Source organism: Lonchura striata, chromosome 5 (genome assembly GCF_050655825.1).
Source record: "Lonchura striata isolate lonStrDom1 chromosome 5, ASM5065582v1, whole genome shotgun sequence".
In the NCBI taxonomy this organism is placed as follows: Eukaryota; Metazoa; Chordata; class Aves; order Passeriformes; family Estrildidae; genus Lonchura; species Lonchura striata.
The window spans coordinates 29,752,108-29,766,461 of record NC_140707.1 but is presented as its reverse complement, the minus strand read 5'-3'; the positions used below and the strand labels follow the sequence as shown (position 1 = coordinate 29,766,461).

The 14,354-nt window shown below is 43.5% G+C and overlaps 1 long non-coding RNA gene across 3 annotated transcripts in view; it reads right to left on the bottom strand.

The window, feature by feature from the left end:
* LOC146767317 (uncharacterized) overlaps window positions 1-14,354 on the bottom strand; it is a 54,264-nt gene that overhangs the window by 10,069 nt on the left and 29,841 nt on the right. Inside the window, exons 2-6 of one of the 3 annotated variants that reach the window (XR_014955993.1) lie at window positions 6,808-14,354; window positions 6,503-6,558; window positions 5,535-5,671; window positions 4,586-4,742; window positions 235-338 (exon numbers count right to left, since the gene is read on the bottom strand). The exon at window positions 6,808-14,354 is cut by the window's right edge and continues 27,062 nt beyond it. This is a non-coding gene — a long non-coding RNA (uncharacterized LOC146767317). The other 2 variants (XR_014955994.1, XR_014955995.1) reach the window with 2 other exon arrangements.

The window sequence follows — 14,354 nt, the reverse complement described above, 5'->3', positions numbered from 1 at the left end:
TTCTGCATCACTACAGAGGAAAAGCCTGGTGGTACTTGGCTTTATTTGTAATGAAAACAGACCAAGCTGAGGTATGAGTAATTCCTCATTCCCAAAAATAAAAAGGACAAGATTTCAGGCCTCCTTTTTTCAATTGATTTAAGCCTTCCCCATCACCCAAAAGGGCACATCCCCTTTTTTCCATGGGGAGTGGACTTCTCAGGAGGGGGATAGAGTTGTTTGAGGATGATGCACCTTTTCTTACTTGTCAGATGGGCAGCTTCAGTCCCCCTTGCTTGTTGTGCTCCAACATAGTCAGAACCCAAGGTCCACATGGTGCTCTGCACTGTGCAAACCACCTGCACAAGGGAGGGAATGGGCATGCAATAAGTTTTGCTCAGCTCACCAACTTCAGCACTGAAGGCAGAAAAATTTTCACACAGGTGTTGCCTTTTGTTACCAGTCCCGTGTGGCTGAAGTACAGCTGTTTAATTAGCATTTGCTCCAAAATTTGGGCCTACCAGTTCCCCAGAGGCTAAAATATAGATTATCTAAGGCAGGGAAAGAACTGAGACTTGTGGGGCTTTTTACTGGAGGACTGGGAAATTGGCTGTTTGCAAAAGACAATCATATCAGCATGACATATGAAAATTTTGTACAAACTATTGGCCACATGACAGTTTGAACCCCATATCCTCCTTGAAGGCTAGTGACTGAGCTGGAGAGGCATCAACAAAATCAAGAGTCCATTGACTGACATCACCATTAATTCAACTGCTCTCTGAGATAAGGAAAGGGTATTGTCTTGGCCTTAGCCAGGAGAGAATTATGAATGTTTACAAATGCATCTCTCCATGGCTGTCACCACCTCTCAGCAAAAAGAATAGCAGAAATAGAAAATATCCTTCAAACAATGGCAGTGGGGTGATTTTAAAAAAATCTTAGCAGCGCTGATTATGGTATCCTGGTAGCATTCCTTTGGAATTTGTTTAATAAAGGCTTTTAAAAGGCTGGGCTGGCAGTATACACAGCTCTGGACAGATGAACCCACCCCAAAATTAAGGCAGCCTGGCTGCAAAATGCTGCTTGTTGCAAGACTTCCACAGACCAGGCTCAGCTCCCTACCAACAGCCCCTGGAGTCTCAGGACCTACAGAATCATGGGTCATGGCACAGACTTTTGGTGTGCTCTGTTTTCTTAAAGGAAAAAGAAGCCACTGCAGATGGGACTGAGTGAAAGGCTTGAGCATGTGGGGGAGGTGATCAGTGATCTCTTTCTCTCTGGGGTGATAAATTCCTAGCCACTTAATGGTTTCAGATTTGCTGACATCAGACTGTTAGATTATTGGTAATTTGAGAGGCTGGGAGAAGCAATTTATAATGTTTGCACCGTGCACAGTAAAATCGTTGATACCTCTAATCACCATCATAGTAAAAGGAAATATTAGCAATAAAACTTCACACAGGACTTCAGCTCCACAGTGAGGGGGGTTTGCATGACATTCCTTTAAAAAAATTTGACTTCTAACTCTCTCCTTTCCCTTTTTCACTCCCCAACAAAATAAAAATCTCCCTGAGAAGTTTGCAGCATGGAACATGTGACAAAGATGAGCAGTCTGAGCACTCTGAAAAGCAATGATACAACCACACACACAGAATTGCAGTAGCTTTCTGCAACCAGTTATCATTAAGCTATGAGAAGCATCTCACATGTCAGTTTGTGAGAATTCCCATAGAAAGTTAAATGGTGCACACTTTAATCATAATTGGATGCAAATTAAGATACCACTCATGAGAGAGCTGAAATCCTGGAAGGGCAGATTGCATGCAGTAAACCTCAGGATTTGAATAATTTTGAAATATGCTGTTCCTTTTTACAGTTTGTTTCTATCCTTTGCCATCCCAGCAAAGTGAATACATCAGTCTCTTCCCCCTTCCTGGAAAGTAAAAGGGAAAGATTCAATAACTGCTGATGAAGAGCATTTGAGTCATTCACAATCTGTGGATTAGAGCTGTTCAGTCCAAAATCTGAAATGCAGGGATGTCAGCAGCTCCATAGGGCTTGGAACAGGGACAACCAGCCTGAGACCTTGTGTCTTGCTAGGCAGGCAGCCTTGCCACATCCTCAGTGGCTGAAGAAAAGCTCGGGATCTGCCCTTGAATTCAGCTGTGAAGAGGAAGACACTACTGGGAAGTACTTTCCTTGTGCTTGATGTGGGGCTGGGCTCTGAGGAGAATATACCCAACCTCCCTTGTGCCCTGAGGAACAAAATGTCTTGCTTAGAAGCCATGAGTGAGCATGGAAGAGATTTCCCTGTGTTTTTCTTTCCCAATCAGTGGACCACAAGAAAAGGTTTTGTGCCTTTCTTTCCCAGCCTTGTAGATGCAGACTGGCAGATTCCTCCCTTGTTCCCCCATACACAGAAATGCCTGTAGAGAATGAGAAAATGCAGCAGCTTTCTTTATCCTAACAGAGCCCTGGCATAAACAAGAGATGAAATTCAGGCTTGTTGCAGCCTTCATGAAGTAGCTTGGCCAAGGATGTGTTGCAGAGGAGAGACCTCTGAACTGCTCCCAAAGGGACAGTGGGGTTCCTTACTTGGCTACACTCCCACAAAAAAAGGTTGAATTCTGCAGATACTTCCATAATGAAGATAACTAATATGAAGATGGAGGCCTCACTCAGAGCTTCTAGCTGGTCACTAATCAGTAACCATTTCCTTTCATGCCTTTCACACCCCTCAAAGTGCTCAAATCCACAGCCATCGTGTCTTCCTGCCCTGATCACATGCCTGGGCTGTCAGCTTGCACATGTATCCAACCTAGCATGATCAGTCTTGCCATCACTGCCATTCTGCTGTCATTATCCAGCACACAACCACTGGATTATTTCAGAGATGGTGGAAAAAACTCACCCCAAAACCTGGCAACCACAGTGCTGCTCAGGCAGAGAGGCAAGACCACGGTCACCTTAGCAGGACAACATGGGCTAAGACTGGTCTGGAGGGGGTTTATAAGGATTACCCATCTGTAGGGTAACTTCCTCTCTATAGAAGACATCCACAGAGTTCTTTGGGAACTCTGGGTCAGAGGAAAGGAAGCCAGGGAAGGAGGAGGATGGTGTATCCATAGAGGTGTGTGGAGGAAGCTCCTCAGAGAGATGGGAGAATCTCTCAGCCTTCAATATCAGGCTTCCCTCAAGCAAAGTTATCTCTTTAGCAGTAAAAGAGAATTAGAAATAACTGGTATTTTTGCTGGAAGGCAAGACAACCCCTCTAAGCAAACAATGACAAGTCACACTGGCTCGTGCAGACTGGAAATAAATGTAAAAGATAGAGAGTTGCAAAACTGATAGCTCTGCAAAATACAGAAGCTCCTCCTTATTGCCTTGGATAAATATTGTCTTTTGGGGAAGTTTTTTGCTGTGTTTCACTGCAACAGCTGCCTCTCTTGTGGCTTCTTGTTATTAACAGGTCCAGGGGATTATAAAGCTGGAAGGGAGCAGGGAAAGTCATCCCCACAGCACATGCACAAAGAGCTTGCAGGGTGATCAGGAGCAGTTTCTGAATGCTACCTGTTTGGAATCACTAGGAAGATGCTTTTCTCCTGGCTTGCTGGAAGAACCTGTTCTCCTGGGTGTCTCAGCCCCTTGGGGCATCCTGGTGTCTGGAAAAGGGTTGTAGACAGTGAACAGTATGTCCTCCCCTGCTGTCTCTTCTTTAGGGAAACTTAACTAAAAATCTAAATGTAATGAAGCAGCTCCAAAAGCAGATAAACCTTCTTTGCTTCACGAGCAGCATATAAACACACTGGTGTCATACACCAGCTCTCTGTGGCTGAGGTACCTTGTTCCTCACTGCAAGGCAGAAGCTGTCCCCTCACAGATGAGAAGAGCAACTTTTCAGAAGAGGCTTCATAAAGGGCCTCACCTCCCCCAAAAAGGCAGTGCTATTAAGACAGGACCCTCATGGATTGGGAACAAGAGGAGAGGCACACCTTCCACCTTCGCCTTACATGTGGAAGCTCAGCTCCTCCATGTGCCCTGTTTGTTTCCCTGTGCATCACCTCAGCAGGGTCTGAGAAGGTCCCTGCCACCTCAGGAAGAACAAACTGAATGGCAAAGAGCAAAGCCCAGTGTCTTTGTTTCACACAGAAGCATGACTACACCTGCATACCCACACACCTCGTGTTAGCGAGCCCACAGAAGGAAAATGTGGCACAGGATCCACACAGGAGCCAGTGTCAGACACATCCTGCACAGAGTCTGCCTTGGTTTCCCTCCAGGTGTAGGGTGTGCAGAGGGAGAGGTGCTTGTTACATTGCTTCTGTGGAAAAACTATGGAACTTCTGTGCAGCACTGAGCATTTCCAAGGGAAGGGATAGAAAAGTGGTGCCTGGGTGCTGTGCTGTACAGACATTCAGGCACAAGGTGAGGAAAGGGGTGATACCACTAACACCGAGTGGCACATACTTGAAGATGTTGGAGACATTTGTTTTAACTCCCTCCTCCTCTCAGTCAGCTTTCTGTAACAAGCATAGCAGCCATAGATAGCTCCCTCATAATAGCCTCTAGGGCACCACAAGCTCTCTTCTTTTACCTATATTACCTTTGCAACTTGCCTTTCTTCTGCCAGTAGAAGTAATCACAGCCTTCCTTTTGACATGGAGAAGGTTTCAGAGGTATGATAATCTTTCAAATTTATGTTTTCCCCCTTTTTCTCTCCAGTTTTCCAGACATTCAGGACTGAAACTTGGAGCCTTTACCTAGTACAAGCATCAAATCCTGACTGTAAGCAGTTTTGTTAACCAAATAAATGAATACAATTCTGCTGAATAAATTGATTAAATTCCAGTATCTCTACAAATATATGAAGTCAGGATTACTTGTGGCCTGTCACAAAACAACCAGCTACTCATTGGCCAGATGCAGGTCATGCTACAATCTCATACTCATACCATGATGAAAACAGGAGGTTGTTCTATAGGTAGCATTGGTCAGATTCAGATGATTCTTGTAGAGGAAGAATTATAAAGTTTAGGCATTCTAAATTGAAACATTCTTTTATCCTGGTTTAACCAGCAAGCAGATTATTTTCCCCCCTTTTTGTAAGGGGGTGGTTCATATAGCACTGCATATGAACCAACACATGAGTTAATGTTCAGGTCTAGACCTGGGCCAGTTGTTAACACTGTTGCTAAGAAAACTCCATGCAGAAAATTATACGCACAGCAGTTTCAAAAATCACAATGCAATTCACAAATCAGGAGCAGATGATTTTGCTTAGGTCTGGGTTATTTCTGTAGCTTTTATCTCTTCCGCATTGCTTAAGACTGTCAATATTAAATTTGAATTTTTTAACTGAAAGGAAAAATAAGGAGGGGATGCTAAAGACCAGGTTCTGCACAAAGTTCATAAACCTGAGAGTACTGGTGAGTACATGAAATCACACTGTGATGATAGAAAGAACCCCCAATTTCCTAAAAATATTCTTACTAGCATTGAAATGCCAAACTTAGAGAGAGGAAGAAATATAGGTTTCTTGGGCATTGATTTACCTCATCTTGTTGGAAGTGTCACAGGTGAAGAAGATCAGCACAGTGGGTGGGATCTGGCTGGAATTTAATAAGGTTGCTTGCGTGCCATCAGGTGTTTCCTTTTCTAGATCCCATTGAGGAGCTCCTGGCTCTCTTCCCTGAGGAGACACTGGTTAGCTGAGATGATTGACATTTGCAGTTCAGATTCTAGGAAGCAATACAGACAAGAAGGAAAAAAAAGAAAAGCAAAAAGCCATGTACTCTGATGAATGCATTTGGGTGTTATTTTGAGAAACACTTATTCAGCATAAATACTTATTCAGCTCTGTTGGCATGGAAGTGGATGGGTAGCAGGGTCTCAAGACAAGACCCCATCAACACAACTTTTAAAGCCACAATATGTTATCTATAGTCTGCCAGGATTTTTTGTCATAAAACATGTATCAGTATGTATTGGTTGTTTTGACTTGCTTGATTTTCCCTACGATAATTATTATTGTCATCATACTGGTTGAAAAACTTTGCCACAGATAGAAGTTCTGAGAAACGGTGTAAAATGAAGTAAAGTGCAGTATGTCTGTAATGAGCAACTTTAACTGTAGCATTTTGCAAACAGTGATGGCTATATTATGGGAGAAACTATCATGAGTTTATGTGCATTTATTTTTAAATGATTAATTGAATACCTGCCAGGTTTGTGCCCATCATTATGTTTTGGGATCAATGGCTGCACCAAGGTGAATGAGTGGAGGCTGGGGGTGTGAGGTGGGACCGTGCAGATCCCCTGGCTCTGTGCAGCAGTGTCTTGCCTGCTGCAGAAGCCAGCAGTCAGCTCAGCACAGCAAACAGCTCAGCTGCACAGAAGACAGGGATGAGATGGGAGCTGCAGATGGTCTTGTCACCCTGTGATGGGTACAGAAGGTAGGATTCACTTCTGCCCTAGGGACACTGAGTGACAAGATGTCCCTTTTCTGTGGACTGTGCCTCACCTGGGTCAAGGAGCCCAGATCCAGAGGATCCCAGAGAATGCAGTGCCAGCCAGTGCCTATGAGATGGGGGAGAAGTTAGTCTGCAAGACAATTTATAGATGAGTAAGAGCCCTGCCTATGTCTTCCCATGGAGTAAAGGCAGATGAGGTTTTGTGTGAACTTGTCTCCTCTGCAGGGCCAGGAAGTCAGTTGTTCATTTTTCTCTCTCAGCTCTTTTTTTATATGTATGTATTTAATAATGCTCAAGAATAAAAAGCAGGAGAAACCACAGTGCATTTTCTGCTGCCAATGAGCCAGTGACTTACCTGTAATTAAAGAGGAGGTAAACTCATTTATTTGTTGATTCAGGTTGGGCAGGGAGGAGTACATTGACTCTTCCTTGCCCAAAGTAGTATTGGGTAAACGTCATTCACTCCTGTAGATACAAAAAGTCACTCTTATATCTTCACTTAAACTGTAAAAACACAATCAGTCCCACAAAACAGATGACATCTGGAAAGCTCTGAGTAGATAAATTCTGTTCTTTGCAGCATTAAGCCACAATTGTGTTGTTTCTCCCACCCTCAGCATGGGGGGAAATCTGCCCTACAAATCAAATTTCTTACAGGCTTAATCCTTAATACCACAAGGCACTCTCCATCACGTGACTCCCTATTAAAAGTTAAATCCCCTACTATTCCCTGCTGTGCTGTGGGTAGAGGACATGCAAAGTGGCAGTACTGCAAGTGGACAAGGCTAAGATAGAATCTGTGGTCTTGAGGGTTCATTTAAGATAGGGTTAGCAAGCAGCCTTTCGGACTCAGAAGCTCATTTATTCCCTTTTTTCCCTTAAAAGCTGTCAGTGTAACGCATCAATTCATGATTCTTCCCCCTGGAGAACCTGACTGTAAGAGGTCCTGGAAAGTATAGTCAGAAGGCTCAGGTCACATCACTACAAATTCCATACTTCCATTTCGCTGGAAGTATATCCACCACTGGAAAAGGTTGGAGAAGGCTGGTGTTGACCAGTTAGGTTAGGTTTGGTTTAGGAAAAAATAAGCAAGCTTGTATATAAATGCTACTGCTATATCTCTGCCACTCCTGCTGGTGCTTCTAGCTTTGAAAGGAGCACACCTTTCTCCTCAAGAATACCCACACATTCCTGTAAGGAAGGGCACACTGCAGGACCTAAGCAAAGAACATGCAGCTGGTGGGTGTGACAGATGGGAGACAGCAAGGTAACAGTGAGATAATTAGGATTAGAACCATAAACAGCAGCAGTGGCAGACACTATGAGAGACACTTGAATTAAAAATGGATGTTTGCTTATGAAGAGTTCATTGCTTCCTGCCTGTTTTCACCAAAAAAACCAAGTTGCTTTGACATCACAGTTAGTTGCTATGGAAATGCTGATGCTACCAAAGATAGGACTGCGCTGGAGGGCTATAAAAAGTCCTGGAGACCCAGCTGAGTCTGTACATATTTAGGAAAAGCCAGCACAGCATTTATTTTTGGCAGTGGCACAACAGCCCATTCATGTGACAGAATGTGATACCAGAAGTGGATAAGGGAACATCACAATACAACAGAGTGCCATGATGCTGAGGTGGGGAGCGAGGGGTCAGAGTTAGGACTGTGGGGAAAGTAGAGTACTTAAACCAGTACCACCCTGGCAGTAAACCCAAAAAACACAAAGTAAATTTTAGAAAGAGGAACTGCTAGAAATGGAACTTCTCTGTTCCCACAAAGTTGTCATAGACTTTGACAACCTTGTGAGAGATGTCTCCTAGATAAATTTAAATCTCAGTAAACAGAGAATCATAGAATCATAGAATCATGTAGGTTGGAAAAGATCATCAAGTTCAAAGCTAATGCTGCCAAATCCACCACTAAACCATGTCCCTAAGTGCCACAAGTACATGCCTTTTAAATACCACCAGGAATGGTGACTCCACAACTTCCCTTGGCATCCTGTTCCAATGCTTGATAACACTTCCAGTGAAGTATTTTTTCCTAATATCCAATCTAAACCTGCCCTGGTGCAGCTTGAGGCTGGTTTACATTGTGTTATCACTTGTTACCAGGGGGAAGAGACTGGCCCCTACCCAGATACACCCTCCTTTCAGGCAGTTGTAGAGAGTGATGAACTCCTCACCAGCCTCCTTTCCTCCAGGCTAAAGAACTTCAGCTCCTTCAGCTGCTCCTTGTAAGATCTGACTTTTCTAACAAATACTATAGTTGTGGTTTACAGCTGGAATGACAGCAGGTCATCATCATCATCATCATCATGAATACGTTTAGATCTGGTAAAAAAAAAAATTCCTTTTCAACCCTCCTTTTTCTAACTCAACTTTTTTTTTTAAAAAAAAGCAATAGCTGAGCTTTTCTGCCTCTCAGCAGTTGAAAAATGAGGAATGACAACCTGAGCAAAATTTATCACTCATTGTTGCCATCTCTCTGAAGGAGATGGATACAGAAGCATTGTCCCTATGAGAGAAGGACTTCACCACAAACTAGCTGCTCACCAAGTTTATTAGGACACTGAGTCACATCACAGGCAGAATGGACAGGTCCACCAGAGACATTTCTGTGCCCAGGAGTCTGCTCCCTGTCTGCCACACTGCTGAGGTCTGTCTGTGGACGACAGCTGGAAGCAGGCAGGAAGTCTTTGGTGCACTGCTCTGGCAGGGCAGGTGGACTGTACAGTGGGTCAGCTTAGGCTTCACTTGAAGCTCTTGAAATCTGTGTCATGATTGTGGCTTCCAGGGTAAAACATTTTTCAGAGGAGCTTTGACTCCTGGGCAAATGCACCTTTACCCACATGAGGCTTCATTTGGGGTCCTACCTGTATTCCTGTTCCAGAAACTGAATGGAAGATTTGCCTCCACAAAGCCTAATGCCAGCAGCATTTTCATCCTCCATTTAATACCTCCAGGCTATTGATATCAGCCAGTAGTAATGAGTGCCCCTTCCCCTCCCAGCACAGCTCTAACACTTCAGCAGCCACAGAGCCTTTACTCATGTTCTGCATCCCATCCAAAAATCAGGACAGCACTTTCTTCAGACACCTGTTTGTTCAGCACTGAGTGCAAGGGGGCATAAAACCAGAAAACGCTACTTGGGCTTTCAAGCACTGTCCTCAGTTTCACAGGCAAACCCATCACACCCATCCATCCTTTTAGGCTTCATTTAAACTAAGCAAAACCAGGGAGAAATGCTACGCTCACAAGGGATGTTTCTGTAGTCCCTAAAACCACATTGTCTGTGATATGACTGAGCAGTTATGATAGGGATGCTGCAGAAAGGCTGTTCTGGTCTTCCCTCTGCTTTGTTTGATCCACAGCAATTTAGCAAGGGCAGAAATTACCCTCCACCCCTGCAAGCTCAAGAGAGACCTGTAGCACTTGTATAGAAATGGAGAGTCTGAGGGGGAAAAAGGCAAGAAGAAAACAAACTAGATTAAAACTGAGTTTCTTCATTTAATAAATTGTTGTATCAGTCTAAGATGAAACCTTGTAGGAACAGAAGTCAGAGAACACAAATTGCTCCAGTGCATGTCTTTGCTGGAAATGTTTTAAGACATGTGCTCTCACTTCTCAGGGAAAGACAAATAATGCCTTTGTTGTAAACTCTGGAAAGAAAAGCAAAGGCTTTTATTCTAAAGCTGCCCAGCAGCTGAGATATCCATGAAACAGCTAAAAGCCTTCTAACGTCTTGCTTAAATTTAGACATACTCCTATACATCCCAAATAAATGTTAGATTTTGTGCCAACACATCATTATTTTCTCTCTTTTCAACTAATGCATACATAGAAGCAGGATTTACAGACAGGAATTGTCTCTCCTTCTCCATTCCTGATTACCTGACTGAACAGACATAGCCTTTCTGATTTATTCATGTAAGAGAGGATCTTCACTCCTTGATCATCTCAGTAACCTTTTCTTGTGCATACTCATCACAGCCTGAATTAATCCTTCTTGGAAGGGAGAGTGGAGTGTGGGGGGCTGTGCCTTCACAGAACTGTGTATATTCCTTTGCTTCCTGCATCCTTATAAATAACTGCCCAGGGATCAAGAATCACTCTACTCACCTTATGCTAAGGATTGGAATGTTTCCATCTGAAGGAAAAAAGTGAGTCACACCACTTCCTACAGAGGCAGGTAAAGATTCCTGGTTGGGCAAAAGGCAAACACTGCTGGCAATCATTAGCCACAGATGTGCTGTCATAATGATTTGGGTGGCATAGACAGACCTCATTTTATTATTTCTGTTTCAGAATTGCAGTAAATAATTCAGAATGAAAAATGGGAGGGTCCTGATTTAAGCAGGAACCTGTATCACTGAAGCAGAGAGCAAAATAGGTCTGAAATGAAGCTGTGAGTTTCTATGGGTTTTTTTCTCCTCCACCTTCTCTCCTTTCCCTGTGCTGTTGACCTATCAATTACAGAATCACAGAATATGCAGAGTTGCAAGGGACCCACAAGGATCACCAAGTCCAGCTCCCATCCATGCACAGCACCATCCCCAGGAGTCACACCATGTGCCCAAGAGCATTGTCCAAACACATTTTGAGCTCTGTCAGGTTTGGTGCTGTGACCTCATCCCTGGGGAGCCTGTTCCAGTGCCCAAACACCCACTGGGTGAAGAACCTTTTTCTAATACCTAAAGCAAACCTCCCTTGACACATCAGGGCATTCCCTTTGCTCCTGTCACTGGTCACCACATGAAGTCACACAGTACAAGTCCATTTATTGCTTGGTGCATTTGCTGTCAAGCCTGCTTGCCTTTTAGGTGATGCACAAGCCAGGTAAGCAATTTCTAAAGTATGCTTGTTTAAACAGGAGCAGTAGGAACTGTCAACTCAAGAGCAGCTCAGCTAAGTGTGTAGCACCTCATCTACCCCTAATCTAGCTGGCCATAGTCTCTTCACCACCAAGGCCAGGCTCAGAGGCTCCAGGGAAAGCTGCAGGACCTGCTGCCTGCTGTTAGCAGAAAATTCATCTCCCTAACACAATCCTGAGCAACTCCGCCCATCCTGGCAGAACCAAACCACACGCTCATTTTTGCTAAGTCCACACAAAGAAATCCCTGAAACACCCAGCAAAGACAATATGGGCTCCCCTTTTGAGGGAGAACTCCCTGCAGAACCACCACACAGAGGACTGCTCTCTCCTGCAGTTGCAGCCCTCTCATGTCCCCACTGCTGGGCACCAAGGGCAGGAGGAAGGGTGTGTTGGAGATACAACCAGATGCTGTTTCCAGCAGAGGAAGGGCTTGCAACTCCACCCATGCATCTCTTGTGCCAGAGTTTTTCCTGTAACAAAGCACTAAACAAGATGCTTCTTGTGTCCAGTGTGGATTCCTACCCCCCAAATCTCTCTCAACTCCCCCTTGCAGCTGCTCCTATGCTTAGACAGAGAAGTGATCCACGTCTGCTGCTGCTAATTAAAAAAAGCTACAAGCTTTAGCCAAAAAGAGGCAGACCTTTTTGTCTCAGAGGCATATAGGGATACACAGAGCAAGCAGAGAAGACACTGTTCAGCAGGTTTGTGGCTCACTGATCTGAGATAGGCCTAAAGGATCCTAATTTACAGATGCACAATAATTTTCTTCCAGAAATCTTCACAGAAATCCAAACACACACACATACACACCCCACTTACATGATTAAGTCTTTATCTTTTAGTATTTACTACTGGTACCTCAAAATTGAGTTCTCTTATTTCATACAGAACCCTCCTGGTTTTTTCTGAACAATGCAAATGTTTCTTATATGTGTAATGGCCATGTTGCTATTGTTTCTGCAATTCTTTTTATGAAAAAAATCTGTGCAAGCTTTACCAACAGAGTGAAGCGTGCCTTACACCCTGGCTCCCCTGAGAACCAGAAAGCACATTAATTTCATCCTGTTAACTTCCACTCTGCTGTTCACAAGGCATAAAGATATAACCAAAAATAATTCAGCTGCGCAAGAGTCACAAGTTCAAGGACCCTTAATTCAGCTCCTTGGATGAGAAGCATTCTTTTTCTGCAGCTTGCTGCGTTACACCATAACAACACAAAGCTTTAGAAAGGTAAAGTCCTAGACAGGAAATCTGACATCATGCAATTTCTCAGCGGGCCAGTGTGCCAAGCAGAGCACATAAAAATGCAGAGAATTTCACCACAGAGAGTCAAGTGAGTCCTGCCAGGATCTTTTAAAGTCATTAGCAATGTAATTCATGGTGCACAGACCCCAACACTGTGATGTTGAAATGTCACAAGTGGTGTTTGCTTAACAGACAAGACAGAGCTCAGACGAACCTTTAACTAAAAGTAGAAATTACATACAAAATAAACTAACAAATACTTCCACCAGTTTTGTACTTAAGACTTGAAATGTGTTCTGTACCTCCCCACTCTTCCCTTGCCAGCAACCAGGTTTTACCAGATTTTCAATCCCACGCTGTCCTGTCAGCATGCAAAACCTCCCCCCTCAAATCAGATTCCCCACCCACCCCTTAAGTGTATAACACAATACTTGAGGTTCTTGGGACAAGCACTTGCCATTGTGCTCATGTGTCATTGGTTTTTGTCATTGTGCCAGGTCATCTGAAAACAAAGCAATTTTAAGTACAGTGGGTGCAATTGTTACAAAAATAGTTGAATGGGCTATTATAGGCACAGTGCTTTCTTTTAAAATACATGTGTTCTTGAGATATATTGTAGGATGTTTCTAAAATTTCCCAGTCTGAATACGTGGGAATATATTGCGTGGGTTTTAAAGAAAATAAACTGATAATGCTTTGCAGCCTACCTCCTCATGTCTCATAGACAACAGATTAAAACTACTGTTCTATATCAAACCATACCACTTTTTAGAACCCATTTGAAATTTCCTTTCTTACTTAAAAACTTGTAAATATAGCAACCTGTAAAAGACAAAATACCATTAGCCTTCAGGTTGCTCGAAAATCATGGTAAGTATGGCACTTTCTGGAATTTCAGTCGACCTCACTAATCTGCTGTAATGTCACTTTTTTTAGATAAATCCATACTAGCAACAGATTGTTCAGCTTTGGAACTAACAAGGAAATAATTCAGTGAATAATTTCCAACCTCTGAATCTGATCTCAATTTCCTTGTCCTGGGTATGCACTCACATTGTGTAGAGTTCATTTTTTCACCTTTTTTTATGACTCTGAGCAATATGCAAGGGGCCACATGAGCAAGCTGATATCCATATGTCTGTTGACAGTATCTGTCATTTCCAGTATTGGATGTGACTGCCAGGGATAGGCTGGGCACGTATGCTGTCTCAGAAAGAAAGGCTCTTACACACCCACTCCTGGCTGACCTGCTGATATCTGTCTCAACATCTCCTACATCTCCTCCATCAGCCAAGTGTCATCCACCCCAGTCCCATCCCATCCCATGGTCTCTCACAAGATACAGACATAGCCTGGTCCTCATAAAATTCTATCTTTCTCCCTGAAATTGAAAATTGTTCACTGAGCAATCTCAGTCCTTTCTCCTAACAATCCCTGTTCTTCTGGGTTGGTCCATGCTTGACATTTTTCTAGTATTTGTGTTTTGCATTCATTGATCCATGTACAAAACAGAACTTCTCTGCCTCTTTCTTTTGGATATAGGAATTTCTCTTCTGCTGTTCAGTCCAGTAATTTCTCATCACATGACCAGAGCAATCAGAACTATCACAGGATATTTTGGCTGCCAGTTTAATGTTGTGCTCTATCCCGACAATTAGGCACAGGAACAATATCTGAACATAAATGGGGAAAGCAGGGTCAGTGCCCCTTGGCCTTCCTTGAGTGTTTGTGCACCTGCTCTCAGTGAGACCTCATTTTTACAGTAGAAAGTGAAAGAGTAAGG